Genomic DNA, 7,122 nt, shown 5'->3' on the forward strand with positions numbered 1-7,122 from the left:
CACTAGTCCCATTCTTGACATAAGGAATAAAACTCAGAAAGGTAAACTAAGTTTATCCACAGTCACATAGCTAGTCATTGGTGGAACAGAGATTCAACCGTAATATATTCTCTTAGCCTGTGCTACATTCTATCATTTAAACGTACAAATTCCATTGGCCTTTTAAAAATATTGATAATAGGTTTGTGTTCTTCTTTACTGTTCTAGGGTCTCTGGGACAGGAATTGCTACTTTAATTCAAACAAAATATAATTAACCAAGATAGACACCAATATTCTGTGATAAGTTAGTGGAGTCCTGATATCTGTGCCCTTGGTAGACCCACGGGCTTTATAACCAAACAGTAGTTTCTGTTGTAGGACAGGCACAGTCTTAGAAAATGGTTCAGATTGTGAAGAAGCGTATTCAAACGTTGCCATTATCTTGCCAGAGTCTGGGACTCCTAGGATCCTTTGCCTCACCTTCCCTCCCCCAGCTGTTAACTGCCATGTGGTGCTGGGACTAGGCGTGGATTATTCTACATGGTGGAAGATCCTTTCAACCTGTAGTCGAATAAGAAAGGAGGCAATGCCTAATGGATGAGGCTTTAGGTTTCACCAAATGCTAAATTCCACTGCCTTGACCAGATGCTGAATCCCTGAAAAAATATGTCATCAGATTTTTCCTGAAACAGGTGGCTTTTCAAGAGTCTGCAGCAGAGGCATTTCTTTACCCCTTTAGGTATCCTCTGTTTATTTCCATCATAATGCTTAAACCATCATCTTTTAAATTACTTGTGGGTCTCCCTCATTAGACTGTGTGGATCCCCAGCAGCTTGACTCTTGACTTGACTAGCGAGTACATTAGGTTCTGAGTAAACTTTGCAGGAGGGAGGGAGAGAGGGAGAAAGAAAATGAGAGTTTCTGGTTTATGAATCTTTCTAGATGGCCTGGACTTAGCCCTGCCCATTGTCTAGCATAGAATACTTGCTAAAAGCACAAATTCTTATCAGGTAGAGCTGGATTTCCTACCTCTGGCCCCAGCAATTACCAGGAGTGTGGCTTTAAGCAAGTAATTTTATTTGCTTAATCATTGCCCTCACCTGTAAAATAGGGATTTAATAGTTCCTGCCTCATAGAATTGGTGTGAGAATTAAAACAGCTAATGTCCATAAAGCTTAGCATAGTATCTGTTCCATAGGAAGTACTTAAGAAATGTTATTTTTACCCTGCAAATCATAAAGATGGGAAATATAAGGCAAAGAAGAAAGGTGATAAAAGTGACTTTACTTACCTGGAGAGTATGAAAATCTTCCCATCATTTTCCTACTTCCGGGTCCTATGAATCCTCTTTCCAGCTATGACTCCTCCAAACACAATTCCTATTCCAAAAGTCTTAGATTTCTGTAGGTGAGAGCATATGTATGTTGCTTTGGAAAATAGTCTGTCCCCACTTATTCCTTAGAACTGCTGCCTTGGTCACAAAGCAAAGGTTATTTGTTTTGGTGCCTGAAACAAAGATAAGTTTTACTTTATTAGGTTCTTGGCAGGTGCTCAGTAAACAGGAAGGACAGAGGGTAAATACGGGAGAACCAAGCGTCTTTGAGAACATTCCGAAGGTGAACTTACTCTCTCCCTGAGATCCAGAGTTGCTCCTCAGCCCAGTGTAACTTCAGTCAAGAGTTCTGGTTTAAGGCTCTTTCGAATTCATATTCTATGGCTTGAGAAGGAGAAAGTAAAGCCCCCTGATACCCAGATGGTGCTGTGCTCTCTGTCGCTCTCCTGAGTAATGAGCTCCCTTGAGGCTTCTGTGTTGCTTCCACTGTTGAAAGTTCTGACTAAAGATACACGTAACTTTCCCGACTGCATTGGTCAATGTGGGGACCCACTTGGGAGAAGGCTTTTCAGAATAGATTTCCCTGGTTTTTATGGTCACCCTGAATTTCCTGTCTTATACCCATTCTTTAAACTAATAACAATGGATTCCACTGGTCAAATACTATGTGTCCTGCATTATTATAAGTGCGTTATAAGTGCATTATTATAATGCACTTTATGTGCATTGCTTGGTTTTGTTTTTAGGGCCTCAGTTGAATTGATTTGAAGTAATCAGGACTGTTGTACTGAGGCTATCGTCATTGTTCCGTACATGACCTACTCAGTATTAATTAATTAATTAGTTTAATATATAAATACCTGTGAACCAAAATGTAATCCAAGTGTTAGACATTATGAATAACTTACATCTTCCTGTGTGTGCATTCCCAAGCCCACCCCATTGTTTACCCTTAAATGCCAAGAGGTAACTATATTTGAAAGTCTGTGTATTTTATTGTTTCAAATTAGAATTTTGCTAATTTTTTCATGACTTTCATGCCATTTTGATGGTTTTTGTACAAATTCCTGTTTTTTTGGTCCATTTTTAGGTTACCTATCTTTTGTTATTGATCTGTAGAAGTCCTTTTTATATAATCTGGATTTTACATAATCTGGGTAAAATTCCCTTGCCAGACCTATGTCTCTGTCTCTGTCCCTACTTCTATCTCTACATCTATGTCATCTTCTCTCCCAATTTTGTAACTTGCTTTTTCTCATTTAATGGTATATTTTGAGGAATAGAAGTTCTTAATTTAACATAATATAATTTATTGATCTTTTCCATTATGATAGTTGTTTTGGTCCCTCAAAATTCATATATGAAGTTTTAACCCCCAATGTGATGGTACTGAGGGTGTTGCCTTTGAGAGGTGATTATGTCGTAAGGGTGGAGCCCCCATTGACAGACCCCAGAGGACTAGCTCATCCCTTCCACCATGTCAAGACCCAGCAGAATGCTTTCTGTGAACCAAGAAGTGGGTCTTCACCAGACACTGAATCTTCTGGTGCCTTGATCTTAGATTTCCCAGCCTTCAGAACTGTAAGAAATAAATTTCTCTTATTTATAACTTACCCAGTCTATGATATTTTGTTTTACCAACTCTAAAGGATAAGACAGTAGTACTACTTGTGTCCTCTTTAAGAAATCCTTCCCTATTTGAAATTTATAAAGATAGTCCCCTACATTAATATCTAGATGCTTTATTGTTTTACTTTTCAAATTTGGATCTAAAATCCCCTTGCAATGATGTTTTGAGTATCCTGTGAGGGAGGGTCCAAGATACTTTTTTTTTTATACGGATATCCAACTGAATCAACTGTACTTATTGTAAAGCCTGTCCTTTACTCATGGCTCTTCCGTGAGCATTTGTAATAAAGCAAATGCCCACATATGTATGTGTGTGCCTCTGGACTTTCTACACTACACTATTGGTCTAATGTCTATCTTTGCATCAATATCTGTTTTAATAACTGTAATCTTGTAATAACTATTGAGCATCAATAGTGTAAGTCCACCAACTTTGATCTTATTCAAAGGTGGTTTAGCGATTTTCGGCCTTTTGCATTTTCATTTACATTATGAAATATGCTTGTACATTTTCACAAAAGTAACTTTTAGAATTTTATTTGGGATTGTCATGAATCTGGTCATCAAATAGGGTACACTTGGCATTTTAATAATCTTGAATCTTATAGAGTTGAATGTTAAATGTTATATCCCTCACTTTATTCAGGTCTTCTTTAATTTCTCTAAATGCTTCCTAAATGCTTTCTGATTTTCAGTGTTGGGGACCTACACTACATTTTGAATTTCATTCTAGATTTTCTACTTTTGCCTAGGATGTAGGAAACTGGAAAGGGTGTTGTTCCTAGCCTATCAACAGAAAAAAAATCTAGATAAATTATATAAATTACAAATTCATAACTCTTTTTGTACTTTTCAGAGAGCTGAGGTTGCAGAGTAACCAAATATCCTGAAACATAGGGAAACACAGACTAGTTCAAGCAGAGATGGAACACAAGTACTGGCTCACTGGGAAAGCACTGAAGGAAGAAATGCCAAGAGCCACGTAGGTGGATAAGAAAAATATAACTAAATAAAAAAGTTGCCTAAAGGCTAAATGTGGGTTAGCATGAGAGTATAGAATGGCTGGGAGCCACAGGCACAAGAGGAGTTCATGCTCACCTGGAGGATCTTCTTAATGGGGACCTCCCCTGGGTGCTCATGAGAAATACTGGGGACAGGGCAGGAAACAGGAGATACAAGCCTGGATGAGGAGAACAGTTGGCACTGTGGGAAAAGCACAAAGCCTCAAACAGACCCTTCTCTCTTATAGAGCAAAATAATCAACAAAACAGGTGAACAAGCATAGCAAAACAGAAACAGAGTCATAGATACAGAGAACAAACTGGTGGTTGCCAGAGGGGAGGGGTGAGGAGAGGAAGGAAATAGGCAAGGGAGATTGAGTACAAGCTTCCACTTCCTTTTTGTCAACATTTGCTTTACGTATTTAGGTGCTCCTATGTTGGGTGTGTATATATTTATAATTTCTATATCTTCTTCTTGGATTGATCCCTGATCATAACGTATTCTCCTTCTTTGTCTCTTATTACGGTCTTTTAAAGCGCATTTTGTCTGATATAAGCATTGCTATTCACACTTTCTTTTGATTTCCATTTGCATGGAATACCTTTTTCCATTCCCTCACTTTCAGTCTGTGTGTGTCTTTAGATCTGAAGTGAGTCTCTTGTAGGCAGCCTATATATGGGCCTTGCTTTTTCAATTCATTCAGCCACTCTATTCCTTTAGATTGAAACATTTAGTCCATTTATATTAAAGTAATTATTGATAGTTATGTATTTATTACCTTTTTGTTAATTGTCTTGTGGTTGTTTTTGTAGTCATTTTTCATTCCTTTCTCCTTCTTTTGCTCTCTTCCTTTGTGATTTGATGACTATCTCTAGTGTTATGTTTGAATTACATTCTCTTTTTTGAGTATTGATTATAGATTTTTGGTTTGTGATTACCATGAGATTATGTATAGCAACATATATAAGTGCATTACCCTCTGATTACCAAATGTATATTCTCTAGGGATGCCCCCTATGCAGGCTGCATGGGCTTTTCTGTTGTGGTGGGCTGACTACTGTGGATCGTCTTGTAGCTGCGGCTGTCCCCATGTGTGGTTGATTGCCATGTCCTGCCTTGTGTGTAGGCTGCAGACTGCTGTTGGCTGGGCTGGGTCACAAGGTGGATGGCTGCAGACCTGTGAGGAATTCTGGGATGAGTGCTGGCCCACTAGTGGGTAGAGCCAGTTACCAGGGTGGCTGTTTGTGCAGCCAGCTTTCCTGGATCAAGTGTTGATATACTGATGGGCAGGGCCAGTTCATGACACAGCTGGCTCTGGGGTCTTTTGTGTCCCAGAGCTGGTGACAGCCTTCTGGTGAGTGGGGCCAGATCTTGGTGTGGCTGACTGAGGGTTCCAAGGTGTCTTGCTGGTGTTGGCCTGCTGGTGGGTGGGGCCTGGGCACAGGGGGTCCCGAAGCTAGTGCCAGCCTGCTGGTGGGTGGAGCCAGGTCCTGGGGTCTCTGGCGACAGGGCCTGGGGGGTCGCAGAGTTGATGTCTGCCCACTTGTGGGTGTAGCCAAGTTCTGATGGCTGGCTACAGGGCCCCAGTAGTTGGGGCTAATTCTGGTTCACTTGTGAGTGGGGATGACCTGGGTCCTCTGGTGGGAGGGGCCAGGTCCCTGGGTAGCAGAGGCTCATGGGGTCCTAAGGCAGCTCATCTGCTTTTGGGTGGGGCTGTGTCCCTACCTCGCTAGCTGTGTGGTTTGAGATGTCCCAGTGCTGGTGGCAGGTAGGTCAGAGTCCCAGCACTAAGAAGCTAGTAGAGGAAGGATTCCAAAATGGCACTTGCCAGCACCAGTGTCCTCATGGTAGAACAGCCTCCCTGAAATGGCTGCTGCTACTGCCTGTCTCCCCAGGGTGAGCTCCAGTTCCCTCTGCCTCTCTGGGAGGTTCTCCAAGATCAGCAGGTGAGTTTCATCCAGGCTCCTTCCAAATTACTGCTTATGCCCTGGGTCTTGGATCATGTGAGATTTTGTGTTCACCCTTTAAGAAGTTAAGTCTCTGTTTCCTATAGCCCTCTGGCTCTCCTGAAATTAATCCCCACTGGGCTTCAAAACCAGATCTTGCGGGGGCTTGTCATCATCCTGGTGCAGTCATCTTTTGGTTGGATGAAGCTCATCATGTAGTAGATTCCTCATAAAGGGTACTTATATACAGTATTTACTGAGTTATTGCATGATTAAAACTGTTTTTTATAGTTTTGTTTATTGAAGAACTACTTGGCTGGGTATAAGATTCTGGTTTATACTTTCTTGATTTTCTTTAAAATGTTGCTACACAGTTGCCTTGCTCTGCATGCTGTTTTTGGGAAGTTGAGTACCACTGGACTTCTCCGCTTTTGTAAGTTATTTCATCATTTTGCCTAGAATTCTTGAAGATTTCTTTCTTATCTTTAATATCTCATAGTTTTACTAGAATATGACTTGGGGTTGACTGTTCTACGTCATTTTTTCCTGGTATCCAGTGTATCCTTTTAATGTGTACATTCAGGTATTTTAAGAACTTATGGAGTATTTTTTTTTGTATTTAATTAATTAATTAATTAATTTTGGCTGCGTTGGGTCTTTGTTGCTGCCCACAGGCTTTCTCTAGTTGTGGTGAGCGGGGGCTACACTTCGTTGCAGTGCACGGGCTTCTCATTGCGGTGGCTTCTCTTGTTGCAGAGCACGGGCTCTAGGAGCGTGGGCTTCAGTAGTTGTGGCACGTGGGCTCAGGAGTTGTGGAGCATGGGATTGGTTGCTCCACGGCATGTGGGATCTTTCTGGACCAGGGCTTGAACCTGTGTGCCCTGCATTGGCAGGCGGATTTTTAACCACTGTGCCACCAAGGAAGTCCTTATGGAGTATTTTTGGATTATAGGTTTTTTTTTGTTTGTTTGTTTTTTGCCATGCCACATGGCTTGTGGGATCTTAGTTCCCCAGCCAGGGATTGAACTGGGGACCTTGGCAGTAAGAGTGCAGAGTCCTAATCACTGGGCCACCAGGGAATTCTCTGGATTATAGTTTTAAATATTGGTTCTATTCCACTGTTTTAATCTTATTTATTTAGGGACATCAATAATATATGTTGGGCTTCCTTGATCTAACTTCCATTTCTACCTCTTTCTCTCTTGGTCTAACTTTTATTTCTACCTCCTCT

Source organism: Eubalaena glacialis, chromosome 10 (assembly GCF_028564815.1).
Source record: "Eubalaena glacialis isolate mEubGla1 chromosome 10, mEubGla1.1.hap2.+ XY, whole genome shotgun sequence".
NCBI lineage: Eukaryota > Metazoa > Chordata > Mammalia > Artiodactyla > Balaenidae > Eubalaena > Eubalaena glacialis.